Source organism: Electrona antarctica (genome assembly GCF_951216825.1).
Source record: "Electrona antarctica genome assembly, chromosome: 14".
In the NCBI taxonomy this organism is placed as follows: Eukaryota; Metazoa; Chordata; class Actinopteri; order Myctophiformes; family Myctophidae; genus Electrona; species Electrona antarctica.
The window spans coordinates 1,065,028-1,080,916 of NC_136795.1; the positions used below are offsets into that span (position 1 = coordinate 1,065,028).

The 15,889-nt window shown below is 39.3% G+C and overlaps 1 protein-coding gene across 1 annotated transcript in view; it reads right to left on the reverse strand.

The window, feature by feature from the left end:
• LOC306936382 (uncharacterized protein) overlaps positions 1-15,889 on the reverse strand; it is a gene marked incomplete at its 5' end in the record, with an annotated part of 450,465 nt that overhangs the window by 332,282 nt on the left and 102,294 nt on the right. The window lies entirely within an intron of this gene.

Below are 15,889 nucleotides of genomic sequence, written 5' to 3' on the forward strand. Positions count from 1 at the left end.
TTAAAGGAGAATTCCAGGCTAGAAGGCTTTCTTACCTTTATTTGTAGTTGTTACGTCCCCACCAAAGAGGTCCAGGTGTTATTTTGTGCAAAAGTGCATTATTGGCTATATTTCCCCTAATATAAGCCCTCAATGGGGGTTGGGTTTGTGTGCTAATTTTCTCATTTCCATCGAAATAAGTAGTAAAGTGTGCCGCTTGGGATACTATTTACATTATGAAGAGAGGATATACAAAACAAAAATATTTTTGAGCGATGGAAATAAGCAAATTAGCACACAACACCCCAATGCCCGCATTCAATTCAATGCAATTGAATTCATTGAGGGCTTATATTAGGGGAAATAGCCAATAAGTCGCTTTTGCACAAAATAACACCTGGACCTCTTTGGTGGGGACGTAACAACTACAAAGCCCTCTAGCACGGAATTCTCCTTTAAGCCGTGTCACTTTTGAAATGACTCTTTTCTTTCCCCCAGAATGTTCATCGTGAAAAAACAAGACAAGCTACACGTAGCATGACATCACTTTTATTAAATATCATCTAGCGATAACTAATAAAAAAGACAATGCATTTCCCCCCCACAGAGATTTTCAAAAAGATTTATATCGATTATTTTTAAGCTAGAATCTCTATAGGGCTTTTTTTTTTTAAATGGCCGCCACCGCTATGCCCTGTTATTAATGATGATGACGATAATGATAATTATGATGATGATGATCCTCAGACTACTCCTCCAGAGTCTTCATCACCAGGTCTTCATCACCAAGCTGTGGATGAATTGATTGATTGATTGATTGAAATATGTATTAACAGTTTGCAGAATTACAGTACATTTCAAGCACAAACTCAATACAAAGACTGTTAACTGTGAGTGGACGACCCAATTAAGCATTACACTTGTTTACAAGAGGGTCCACCTTGTTCAATTCATCAAAACATTTAGAGACGTACAAATAGACACTTCTATATAGTCAAAGAACAATTCATCATAAAGGAGGTAAAAAGGGAAAAGAAACATATACAGTGAGGGGAAAAAGGGGTTGGTGGTGTGGGGGGGAATCGGGGGATTCAGATTTTACGGGGGCTAGGAATACCATTGGACACATTCATAGTTCTCTTTTTAGTTCGTAGGGATTCACAGATATCTCTCTACTGGACTGTATACAGCATGAAATACCCTTTAATAGAAGTGATACATACAAATACCAAATAAAATAAGTGCTCACTTACTCACTTAGGCCTACAGTCATCAGCCGATCACTTCCCTGAAATGTAGAAGTGGATTTTACAACAAACGTTATATATGTTGGTGTTTCGGCTCTGCTATACATTTTTGTCCCTGCACTCGGCACAATTATACAGCCATCATTAACCATTGGGAGAAAGGAGATAGATATACAACAACAATGCATGGGGAACAGAAATAGCAGAGCCCACTGGTGGTGCTGGGGTGGCGGTGCATGGGAGCAAACAGCGCATAACAACAAACCATGAACGCATGTGCAGAACTTAATGAACACAGAGAGAACACATGTTGAGCTTTAATACCCCTGCCCAATTATTGGTCAGCTGACTGCCACGTCAATGTGTATGGCGTAATATGTGTGTCTTGCCAATTATACCGTCGTAAGCATCCGTAATATGCACCCACATAAGTATCCGTATGCACACACATCAGCATCCATATGCACCCACATAAGTATCCGTTTGTACGCAGTGTGTAACCTCTCGAGTGTACCTGCCTGAACTAACCTCGCAAGCTACATGTCACTCACACAGAGTTGTGCGTGCGTGCGTGCGTGCGTGCGTGCGTGCGTGCGTGCGTGCGTGCGTGCGTGCGTGCGTGCGTGGTGCAAACACTTACATCTGCCCTGGCATTGCAGATGGATCTTGAAGCAGAAGGCTTGGTTCTTGCATCTGCTGGAACGAGCCAGGCTGCTGGCGTTGATCCAACAGGCACGCCTCCCCCCACACCTGATGGGATTAAGCAGAGAAAAGGTTTTGAAACAAGAATTGACTCATAGCCATATATTGTGTGTGTGTGCATGTGTGTGCGTGTGCATGTGCATGTGCGCACGTGCTCTTACTTATTGTGTACTTTCAACGTCAGCTTGCGGACACATGGACTCCTGTGGTTGTATCTGTGGGAACCTTTGATTTTATGATACTCAAGTCCGAGAACCTTGAAGACTTGACCTGACGCTGCAGAGGAGAACAACCGGCCAGTTGAACACATCCACATCAAACATCAAACGCCTTAACACACTTTTGGGCAGGAACCCCTTTTGTTGTTTCAAGCATTATGTTATATTTTAGCTATTGAAAAATAGCAGATCTACAAGCTCATAGCGCGGCACTGAGTGCCGCGCTACGAGCTTGTAGGTCTGCTATTTTTGAAAAATAGTGAAAATGCGGCACAACTCTTTGAATATATATTCTTTCAGAGCGAACGTTTTTAACTCAAATCTCTGCTTCTGAGGGGGCCCTGGAACAACATATTTTCAGATGGGGGTCGGTGGCCAGTTGCATATAACTTTTGGGGTCCTTAAGATGAAATATTGAGCACCACTGAAACATGAGGTATTTCAGAAAACTGTCAGGATTTAGAAGACATTTTTTAAACTTCGACGTCAGGCCGAAATGGGTTAAGACACTTTTTAGACTTAGAGAGAAGTATAGGCCTACTTTTACAATGACCAGCACAACAACTGACTGTCAAGCACGTCTTATTCTGTCACGTCAAATTGAACTCTTGGCCAAGCACACAATATTTACGTGAGTAGAGATCAGGTTTTAGACTATAACGTCATGTGGACAGGATCCATTTTTTTAATTGAGCTCAAATTTGTTTAGTATAAAGAAATATATTAAAGTCACTTAGATTCAACATGATAAATGAGGAGTTCCAACTTACGACATGTTAAGGCCTCTGGCTGGTTACTGCATACCTGCTTATACCCTGGAAGAGCGCACGCGCGCGCGCACACACACACACACACACACACACACACACACACACACACACACACACACACACACACACACACACACACACACACACACACACACACACACACACACACACACACAGGTGCATGAGCACATACATACAGACGCTTATCCAAATTCCACAAAGTCAGTGAAATACAATATTTAAATTATGTAGGCCTATTGACATTTGTCATTGTCGACTTGTTTTCTAATGAAGGTGATAATGATAATATAATTTAAATTCATAAATTAAACTACTTAATAAATTCATAGGCTACATTAATTTGGAATTAATTAATGTGTGTACTCACCCTGCCAGAAGCAGTTAGCCTCCCAGCACACAGTAGCCAACACTGAAACACACACACACACACACACACACACACACACACACACACACACACACACACACACACACACACACACACACACACACACACACACACACACACACACACACACACACACACACACACACACACACACACACACACACACACACACACAAATTTGAATAATGTCCAGATAAGAGATAGGCCTACAATACAAGTACACAAATATTGACAAGGTGCTGTACAGTATGAAGTCAGCATAACCCGGACTAATACCCACACACCCTTCAGTGGATACAACTTACAACTTACAGCATCTTCAGAATGACTAATGATGCATATTAACATCACAAAACCTTACATTCAGATTTTGTAATTGATCAGCAGGCAAATCATGAGCTTCAGGAAAATGACACTTGTTCCATAAAGCATGTAATGCATGGATAAATAAAAATCTAAAATAAATGAAAATCTAATTATACTTGCAGTAGTAGTAGTAGTAGTAGTAGTAGTAGTAGTAGTAGTAGTAGTACTACTAGTACTACTAAGGTATATAGTACTAGTACTACTAGTAGTTGATTTGAATCCAAAAAAGGAATTGTCTGATAGCAAAAAAGTGAGTTAACAAAACTTTAAATAACATTGTGCTATCATTTTTAGATTCTTTTAGAATAGAATAGATTAGATTAGATTTACTTCTACTCCACTACATCTCAAAGGCAAATATTGTACGTTTACTCCAATTATTTGGAAACTTTAGTTCCAAGTTACTTTGTAGATTTGTTATTACAAACCATACATTTACCTACATACTGTACATTTCGGCCATTTGAAAACATAAATAGCCAAACTACAAGCTCACAATGTGTTGCGATATGCGACGCATTGTGAGCTTGTTAGATCTGCTGCTAGCTTCAGCCTACACCTTTTCGGGCCACTCAAGTGTATAATGTATTATGTATTGTTATACATGTGAAAGGTTCGAAATAAACTAAACTAAACTAAAAAACTACTTTCAAAAAATGATTATACATTTGAAAACTTCAAATATGGGACATTCTGCACAATTAGTACTTTTACCTCTGGGACATTTTGATATCAAGTAGTAAATGTTGAATTCCGGACTCTTACGTATACACCACTGGATGCACTGAAGTATTAAAGCATCTTCTCTGAGGGACAATACGCTTCCAATTAGGGATGTCCCGATCCCATATTTATATCTTTAGCGAACACTTGGCATGGCATATCACAATAGAATAGTACAATATCCCAAATCACGACAATATCCAGTTCCAGTCTAACCCATTCTGGACGGGAACCTGTTTTGGTGTTTTAATTTTAACTAAGCATTATGTTATACTTTAGCTATTGAAAAATATCAGATCTACAAGCTCATAGCGCGCCACCGAGTGGCGCGCTACGAGCTTGTAGGTCTGCTATTTTTTGAAAAATCGTGAAAATGGTGGCACAAATCTTTGAATATAATATATTCTTTCAGAAGACTTTGTATTTATTTCGACGACAGGCCATGGGCTAATATCATTATGGATATGGACGACAGGCCTTGGGCTAATATCATGTTATGGATATCATATTGATATGTCCCCATCACGGTTCATTGCTCCCGATCCGGTCATCATCAATGACGTGATCGGCTCCGATTTCCGATCAAGCGATCGGATCGGGACAACCCTGCTTCCAATGTACTGTATTTAACCACATGAACCCTATTCTGATCTGCTACGTTCGCCCAATATTTCAAGTTGTTATTAAGGACTGAACGATATGGTCCAGCAGGTCTGTATGATATAACTAATGTTATTGTAATTACAATGAAATGGATAACATAAGGTCCGGTCCTATGTGTGTGTTATCTTAAATAAATAGTCTTTGAAGAGTCTCTATACTCACCGATGAGGACGCACAGGAGCCGCATGTTGGTCATCTTGTCAGATCAAAGCTGTTCCACTGATGTGTTCGTCCTGCTTCAAACCACATGCTCTTTATATACACTGTAGTCCTGCTTATGATGAATACACTTTACATTCACTTATATAACTCTGTTATCTTATGACAAACACACTTTACATTCACTTATACAACTCTGTTATCGTGTGACAAACACACTTTACATCCACGTATACAACAATATTTGAGCTCAAACTGTCAGAACCTAACTCAATATTTAAGTACGGTGACGACGACCACCTTATAGGCCGTAGGCCTTATATCTGCATTTTCCGGATGACATTTTATGCAAACACTGCAGTGGAACTTCTTATTCATTGTTTCTAAACACTGCAGTGGAACTGCTTATTCATAAACACTGCAGTGGAACTTCTTATTCATTGTTTCTAAACACTGCAGTGGAACTGCTTATTCATAAACACTGCAGTGGAACTGCTTATTCATTGTTTCTTAAATCATTAAATAATGTCTGTCTCTTTCTTTCTTTCTTTCTTTATTTCTTTCTTTCTTTCGTTGACCAGAAGACTTGAATACAAAATCTTCTCCATGTCACCACATTATTAAAAAAAAAATATATATATATATATATATATATATATAAATAGAAACTTCTAGGAACTCAGATTCCTAGCTGTACATCTCTACTTCACATTTTTGTATGATAACAATCGCAGACTAGCAGCTTAGTGGTAGTTATCATGCATTGAATACATGCACCCCTATATTGCCACATGCAAATTGTGACAACAAATATATGATCAACTTTTTAACCTTACTTTGTGCAGAGACCAATGAAACCACTTTTCTGCATAATTCAAATATGGGGAATTGATTGGAATGGTTATTTTACTTCCACAAAACTTCCATATATGCTTAAATGGGCTTTTAATGCAGTATTTTGCACACACATCTAAGAAATTTAAAATAAGGCTTGCAAATATCCCCATTTTGGAAGTGTGTGCTAAGAACCAACATGTTCCTAATGGCTATAGAAAACGGCTCACCATTCTAAGCTTTAATTTGAGTGGTAACATGTGTTTATACGTTTTGTAACTCTATAATCAGAAACACTATTATAGTGTGATAACACAAGCCAGGGCCATAGCTATAGAATCAAATGGGTGGGCAAAACTGGTGTGATTTTTTTGACTTGTTGTGCATCTCTACTTCACAGTTTGGCATGATAACCATTGAAGACACATAGCTTAGTGGTCGTTATCATGCATTGAATATGTGGACACCTATATTACCACACACATTCTTACAAAAATATATGATCAACGTTTGAGCCATTATTGTGTAGAGACCTATAATCACACCTTTCTGCATAATTCAAGTGGGTAATTGATTGGAATAGTCATTTTACTTATTCAATACTTTCATATATGCTTAAATGGCTTTTTAATGCAAGATTCTGCACACAAATGGAATAATTTGAAAATAAGTCTTTCCCAATTTGAAAGTATATGCTGAATAAGAAGGAGCATGTTCAGTATCTCCCTGAGGGTAAAACACACATAGGTCCTCATTCACAACGGCGTTTACGCCAGAGTGTAACGGAAGCGTATACAGATACTAAATATCATCGTATTGCTCTGTCCGATCACGCTGCGATTTGCTCCCGTCTTATTCAGGGAAGCTGGTGTAATCACTTCATTTGTGCGGATCGCAGAGTGTAGCCTTTCCGCATTTTTCCCAAGCGATTCGCCTGGTGTCGCCTGGTTAGAACGCCCATCCCACACCATATAAGGCAACAGGAAATATCGAAATACGTCATCATAGCCTGCACCGGGCTTTAAATTATATACAACAGCCGCGATGAGCTTGTAGAGCAGTTCATTTTGACAGGCGGGTCTCTGCACGGACAGATCTTCAAGCAAACAGCGCGAGTTTTGTATATAATTATAAACGAAACTTGCCAACTTGGCACGCATTGCTTCACTCCTTGTTAAATGTCAGAACGTATAATATGTTACATTACAGTTACTTTCACATAATGAGAAAGAAGTTAATTTGTACTGTTCACCACACAACCAAATGCTATATTAAAACTCGGCAATGATAAAAGGCCCTATTGATTAGTCTACTGCGGTGATTGATTCCCTGCCCTGCACTGTCGGATTTGGAAAGCAAATATATGGACATGCATGGACACAGGACATATTTTCTTTCTTTTTTTTCTTGTGGGATTTGGATTTAAGGCTATATTTCATCCGATCCAACTACGTTGTATGTTTCCTCAGCTGCAGGTAAGAGTTGGCTATTCTGTGTGGCGTCCGCATGTTATTATGTGATCAATATACATATTTAATACCACGACGCAAATGGAGGCAGATAGGCGCTTGCAGCAAATGCATTTAGGCCTACGTGAAACTTTAATTGGCTGAGTCTCTGTCAACATGCTGATCAGCGAGTTACAGTGGTAATAATAATCATCATCAACAGCCTTTCTTGTCTGTCTGTCCGTCATGTTTGTGAACAAGCGCGAGTGGAGGTGAGCTGGCTTAAAACTATGATATGACTGGCCGACTTTCAAACACGCTGATGCCATTCATTCAAATAGGCTAATGTGGTCTTCTATTTTTTATATAGGGCTAATCCCTCCCCCCCCCCCCCCCCACACACACACACTCTAGGTGCTGCCACACGGTCGAAAGAGCTGCGCACGTTCTCGGCTGCGCGCAGCTTAAAGCTTGAGTTTTTAGACAGCTGGTGGATGGAAATTAAGCTCCACCTCCGCCGAATACTTGCGCGACGGCCAGATTCCCGGAAACGCTCTCCTCCGCTCAAGTCTTCCGCGGAGGTGGAGCTTCTTTTCCATCCACCAGCTGTCTAAAAACTCAGAATTTAAGCTGCGCGCAGCTTAAGAAGTGCGCAGCTTAAGACCGTTTTGCGCTATGGTGTGGAGACGGTGACACACGCACCGACAGTCAGACTGACTCAAAGGAGCTCCATAACGAAACAATTTAAATAGGCCTATACTGCAGACATTACTACACTAAACAACGTTGGATTCGTACAGTGCAGAATGCAGATAAGTGTATGTTCTTATTATAATTGTGAGTTTGTTTTTTAACATGCAGTGCGAGTCCGCGAGACTGCGAGAGCCGATCTACAAGCTCACAGCGCGTTGCACTGCGAGTAGAAAGCTGTCAAGTGAGCAGCGCAATCGCGCATGCTAGAAATATCCTAATAAATAAATAAAAAAGGTGTCGGGCTTGCAGGGGCAGTTTCTGTATGGCACTCTAGGCTAACCTGCCTCTAGAATGCATGCATTTAGGCATACAAGTGATACTTGGCTTTTATATAGGCTATAATTTTTTTATGTGCGACCAATGTTGGGGACACATATGCCTACATATTTTATCTGAGATTTGGGGACTTTTAATTGATTCAGCATGAAGACTAAAGCCTTCTTAATAAATCTACGCAAGCCGTACACGACCATGAGAGGTGGCGCAGCTTTCAGCGGAATTTCCGACCAACCCACGTCACCGTCAAGTTCACGTTCAAGTTCATGAATTCCCACGTAATGTGGGAATCCACGTAAATGCCTGTCCGCTCACGCTCCGCTCACGTAACGTCACTTTATGAGCGTAAACGCCGTTGTGAATGAGGACCATACTGTATAAATAGTTACTGTAGATTCACCCTCAGGAAGATCCAACATGTCCTGTGACTACTTATTAAAAAATGGAGAGGTATGGTGTCAGGGGAGTCGCTAGCATGTGGCTTGAAAGCTACTTGCATGAAAGAAAACAGTACGTGCATGTGAATGATGTTGACTCAGACCAACTAAATATTACACATGGAGTTCCCCAGGGTTCTGTATTGGGCCCCAAGCTGTTTATTCTATATATAAATGATATAGGTGAAGCACTAACTCAACTTAAGTATGTTTTATTTGCTGACACCAGCCTATATAGTTCAGGAAGAGATCTTGAACAGCTCCTCCATGCAGTTGAAAAATAATTACAAATCCTAAAAAAATGTTTTGACACCAATAAACTATCACTAAATCTCAGTAAAACCAAATATATTCTCTTTTGTAATAGAAAAATAGATAAACCGGTCAAACTAAAAATCCAAAATGTGGAAATCGAACAAGTCAATGAACACAAATTCTTGGGTATCATTATAGATAACAAACTCTGTTGGAAACCACACATAGATAACACAAAGTCAAAAATATCCAAAACAATTGCTATACTATACAAATTGAAACCCATTGTCAACCACAGTTCACTTTATCTGCTGTACTGCTCCCTCATACTTCCATACCTAACTTACTGTGTGGAAGTATGAGGGAGTGCATATAAAACTAACGTTAATCCTGTATTTCTGTTACAAAAAAAAGCCATAAGATTAATAAATAAATCGGACTACCTAGAGCCAACCAATCCACTCTTTATTAAAAATAAAACCCTAAAATTAGAAGACCTAGTTGATCTAAACACTGCTATAATAATGTACAAGGCCCACCACAAAATTCTTCCACCCTGTATGCAGGAGCTGTTCAAAGCACGAGAGACCAAGTACAAACTCAGGGGAACTGGTGTATTTAAGAGAAACAACGCAAGAACCAACACCAAAGACAAATGCTTATCCGTAAGAGGGGTGCGTCTATGGAACAGCCTGGATAAGGATCTGGAAATGTGCTCATCAGTCACCAAATTCAAACAAATGTTTAAATCCAAAGTAATAAATAGATATAAAACATTAGAGTATCCTAGTTAGAAATAAGTAATAGTAAGTATTAAAACCAAATAATTAAATAAATTTAAATATATACAAATGCAATTATTAATAAGAAATGTATAAATATCACAAAGAAGTCTATAGAGGGTCTGAGTCTTATCATTCCATACACAAACTCATTTCATTATTATTATTATCATTATTATTACTATTATTATGTTATTTTCTTAGTTTACTGTCTGACAGTTTTGTCAGCTTTATTATCATTATTATTATTATTTATTTTGTATTTGGTTCTGTAGACCAATAGGGTAGGCAATTATAAGCTTTTAGCTTCAGCCTACACCTTTTCGGGCCACTCAAGTGTATAATGTATTATGTATTGTTATACATGTGAAAGGTTCGAAATAAACTAAACTAAACTAAACTAAACTAGTGACTACAGTAGCCTGGGGAACTAAGCGCTCAGTCCCAAGCCATGATGAGGCCCATAGATAAACAACACACGCGTGAACATGTGTGCTGTACATTGAAATGTAACTCATGTTTGCTTCCCACAGACCCTAATAACCGTAATAACACCTATGCTTTCTATGGCATAGGCAGCTCCCGGCAGGATCTGCTGGGAGAATCTAGACGCAGCTGCGCGACATGAGTAATTAATTAGAGCGACAGAGAGAGAGAGGAGTGTGTGTCTGTACGTGTGTGCGTGTGTGCGTCAATTTATCAAAGGTGCAGACGATCAGAAATCAGCAGTGATCGACGTTATGCGCTACTGTATGCCGTATTGAAGTGGACTCGGACCCAGACTTTTTTTTCCTCCCTGGAAATATAAACGTCTGTGTTTCCGAGGCTACTAAAAACAGTCACCGTCAAGACAATCTTCTTTCTTTGGTGTATCATGGTCAGATGTCCGGTCTATATACAACAAGGCACAGCCAGGTGGTGATTTAAGCAATATTACACGAGAGGGGTGTGCTTCACTGTCATAATGGCACGTCTCACTCTGGGGTTTGGACTTGGATAGAGGATATATATGATTGTCATTCACTGAGTCCATGATGTTCCTCCTGACTTCATGATGTGCCTGTGGGAATGTTTGTATAGAGTCAATAATCATGCAGTCTCATGATCCACGGAACTAACATGATGTTAATATCCCAAGGCGTGAACACACACCTCTGATGGAGCCTAATTGTCTCCACCAGGCCGAAGGCATGGGGAGAGAGTATGTTTTGCAGCGAACTAACATGATGTTAAAATCCCAAGGCGTGAACACACACAGACAGAATTACCCTTACTTTGTCCCGCATGCCAGAGCCGTAAAGGCGAGTTTTGTTTAATCAGCGCTAATGCCCGTTTGATTAGCATCACGTTAGCATGTTGCAGCATTTTTAGCTTGTGCAGAGCGATTTTCACGTAAACGGCCAAAAATCCCGTGTGATGTGATTTTTAAATCCAGCTCCGTTGAGCCTCCAATATAACAGGATTTTCAAAGCTCCGTATCTCCAAAGGTTCGAGAGCTGTCCATGGTGCGCCGCCGCACACCCGGCGATCGTAAATCATTTGTGAGTTTGTACCGCATCCAGGGACGGCTCCAGACATTTGTGCATGGGGGAGCTATGGGGGGGCTGTTTTTTTTATAGCAGGGGTTAATGAATTTTGGCAAAAACAATGAATAATATATATATATATACGACAGATGACATTCAAATGATTCAATGGTCCTAGGCCACATAACGTAAATACACATTATAAGTGCGACACAACAATGCAAATCATTATTGTGACACGGTCACCGGCTAATTTCCAAAAAGAATGATTCAGGTCCAGACAGAAAATAAGGTTGAGTTGAACTTTATTCCCTATTAATATTACAGGCTGACGGAGGCAAAAAGGTGTGCACTTTATTTGTCCTTCAGACAAAATAAACAGCCACTGTTTCCTCTGCCTAATTTGACATTCCTTGGGCTCTTCGGGGCACAGTGACAGCACAGCATACACACAGACCGCAGTTTGAGAGATCTGCCAGACCCCCCTAATTTGCGCGTTAATTACGAAATGGGTGGGCAAATTCTTGTTTGAATTTTTGACTAGCTGTACATCTCTACTTCACATTTTTGTATGATAACAATCGCAGACTAGCAGCTTAGTGGTAGTTATCATGCATTGAATACATGCACCCCTATATTGCCACATGCAAATTGTGACAACAAATATATGATCAACCTTTGAACCTTACTTTGTGCAGAGACCAATGAAACCACTTTTCTGCATAATTCAAATATGGGGAATTGATTGGAATGGTTATTTTACTTCCACAAAACTTCCATATATGCTTAAATGGGCTTTTAATGCAGTATTTTGCACACACATCTAAGAAATTTAAAATAAGGCTTGCAAATATCCCCATTTTGGAAGTGTGTGCTAAGAACCAACATGTTCCTAATGGCTATAGAAAACTGCTCACCATTCTAAGCTTTAATTTGAGTGGTAACATGTGTTTATACGTTTTGTAACTCTAGAGATATATAATCAGAAACACTATAGCTATAGAATCAAATGGGTGGGCAAAACTGGTGTGATTTTTTTGACTTGTTGTGCATCTCTACTTCACAGTTTGGCATGATAACCATTGAAGACACATAGCTTAGTGGTCGTTGTTAGATAAATTCTGACATGTTGTTTACACGTCATGTCAAGTTGGCCATTCCATCATATTCTGTTGGTCAACACATATTGAACTTTGGGCCCAGACCGTGTTCCATATAGGTCATATTTTGTCATCTTGCCCTTTTATCATCATTTTACTCTTAAAAGCCTACTGCCTGTTTACTCCGGGTTGTTCTCCTTATCCTATTTATGTCATGTCACCATCCACGTGCCTAATCATCTCAGCCCTATATTATCCTTTATATTATTTTATCATATTTATATTATGGATTTCCTGACGCCACATTCAGATTTAATATCTTATATCTGGTTGACTCCTTATTCGGTCTCCATACTGTCTGTCCCCAGTCAAGTAAACTTGCCATAATGAGAGGCCTATTTTGATTTGAGACATGTATTTGACCTTGGTGCCTAGTGAGAAAGTAGATAGGAGTATTTCTCTCTGTCGGAAGAGTTCACAGCTAGCAGGGAAATAATGTTATCTTCAGGTTGCCATAGCAACGCCAGCCTCTGTGCTTTCCCGGTCTATGGCCCTCAATGACGGAACCAAGGAAGATGTCACGATACCAGTCTCATCATCCATGTGCTGGTCCAATGAGCGCTCGACAACCAGCGCCACCGTGGGATATTACGGAAATGAACTATTTACCAGCCAATGAACGTTTATCAACAACTGACGTGATCTGCAGTATAAGCCAGGAAGATACTGTGAAGAGGTTCAGTTCGGATCCATATTGGAACAATTGAATACTCTAAATTATAGTGATGTATTGTACTATTATTATTATTATCTGAACCATGTAGCACATTCTCTATGTAAATTGACTTGATTACCTACTAAAAATTACAGTTAAAACCTTAAACTTCCTCTCAGAACTTTATTTCGTCTGTCTCCAATTCGTTTTTAAGGTATCCTTCTATTTTTTATGGTACCGTGGCTGTCATTCAAGATTTAAAGGGCACTCCACTCATTTGTAAGGTAAATACAGCACGGTATTTGGTCTCCCTGCTGGGTTATTGAAGGTATATATATATTTACAGTCCTTTCTAATTAGCATTACAGAATAGATATAATTTATTTTTATCCATTATATGGCCTTTCTCGCCATCTTTACAACAAATTGGTCTTCGAGCCTTCCCTTATCTTAAATTTATGCAACAAATTGATCCTTGGGGTCACCGGATTTTTATACACAACAAATTGGTCGATCGAGCCGGATTCAGAACCCTGCAAGTGTTAATCACTAGACAGGGGGACAGAAAAAAGAATCAGTTTTTTTCCAAATTTTACAGTTTTTTATTTTTCCATTTTTTCCCCCATTATAATTCTTTTTTAATTAGACATTTTTTTTGTTGCCTCGTTTGAAGAGCTGCTCTCCATCTTGACTCCTTCGACGTGAACAACGATATAAGGTAGGAATCAATTTACAGAGAAAATGTGCTGCATATAGTACTTTACATCATGGAAATTATTTACGTCTTTAGTAAATAAAAGCAGACTCATATGTGACGGAGCTATCATGGCCACGTCAGATATGACGTCTGTTCCCTCTCCCCCTCCACACACCTTTTTCCCTTTTTGTTTTATATTCTTATTTTTATTTATTTAGCGCTGTGGCATAGCGTAGCTTTTGCTTTTTACTAGATAGTTTAATGATTATTATGATTCATTTCTCTCGTTCCCCTCCTCAGTTGAGGCGATTTTTTTTCCCTGTCCGACTGTTTGATTTACACTTTCCTTATCTACATTTGTTTTGTGTCTCCCATTCCTCTCCCGTTAGCTTTGAACGTTACGTGTGTGTGTGTGTGTGTGTGCGCGTGCGCTTACTTTGGAATGCATGTGAGTTCAGTCTCAGTGTGCGTGCGTGTGTGCGTGTCTCTCCCTCCCTGTCTCAGTGTGTATGTGAATCCATGCCCTGCTGTATGTGATGTGTGTGCAACATGTGTATGTACGTGCTTGTCCATAAGCGTCAGGGTGGGTTAATTATAGGAGATATATCGCAGAATGCCCTGAGCACTTAAACTAAATTATTATGTGCCAGGAAGGGTCCAAAGTCGAAATTGCTGATATCCTGGTACTATATTCTAAATTGTTTGTTGTTTTAAAATTCAAGATAGAACTTATTCTCCCTATTTATAATTTTTTAATATTTTTTTAATTACTACTCTTATGTTGTCCAATTTAATGTCTTCTCTTGCTAACGAATGGTCACAATAGGTTGTCTATCATATATCCAACTTTGTTTCAGGACATGTACAGGTCCCATATCTATAGTTTCGCTATACCTCTCCTAATTTCATGCTGTGTGTGGCAGAGCTTTGTGCTACAGTTAGCTGCTGGAGTACACTGCTTGGGCCACCTCTATATTTTCTTACCATTATATTTTCTGCTCTTCTTGGCCGGAACAGTAGAGGATTAACAGGGTACTTATTTTAGCTTGACCGTGACCCTCAAACAGTATAAACTCTTAGTTATTCTCCCTTTTAGATTTTTCCCCCTTAAAGGAACATTTCACCATTTTCCAAAGTGAACAGATCACACTGTTCTTTCCATTCATTTTTTAAGTATATTCTCCTCTCTTTTAACTACAGGAGGGAGATTATGTAGCCCATTTTCATTTCTTTCATTTGAACACTTTCATACCGGCATTTATTTTATAATTTTCTCTCCATTTCATATTTTCCGGCTATAGGCAACTAATGCCTATTTTGCCATTTATGGGTACGATGTCTCTGACATACCAGTTAGCACTGGGGGAATGAGTGTTGAGGGTAGCCATCTCTTCACTCCCGTATACTTTGCTGATTCGTGAACTACGAGACAATTTGACCGTCTATTTTGGGCCATTAAGGGCTATGAGCCATGAAGTGATATCTGCTAGTTTATCGAGAGGCTTAACCTGTCACGTGTTTTTGTGTAGGGTTGTCTGATTTTCTTCCTCTGCGAGGAAAACCTTTTTATGACTTTTGTGAAAGTCAATTTATAACCGGTGCAAATATTTTGTTAAATTTATCATTTATTAGTCATGTTTTTGCCCATATGATTTAACCTGTCTCACCAATGTGTTATAGTTTTCCTATATGGAATTCTGCCTGCCAAACTACACAGTAAACCCTCAAGTATTGTATTTTTTATTTTTATTTTTTTAAACACCCACCCAGTTACAGTGTTATTATTCATTCTCACCTGATATTTCCTTGTATAATTCTGATATTTTGTTT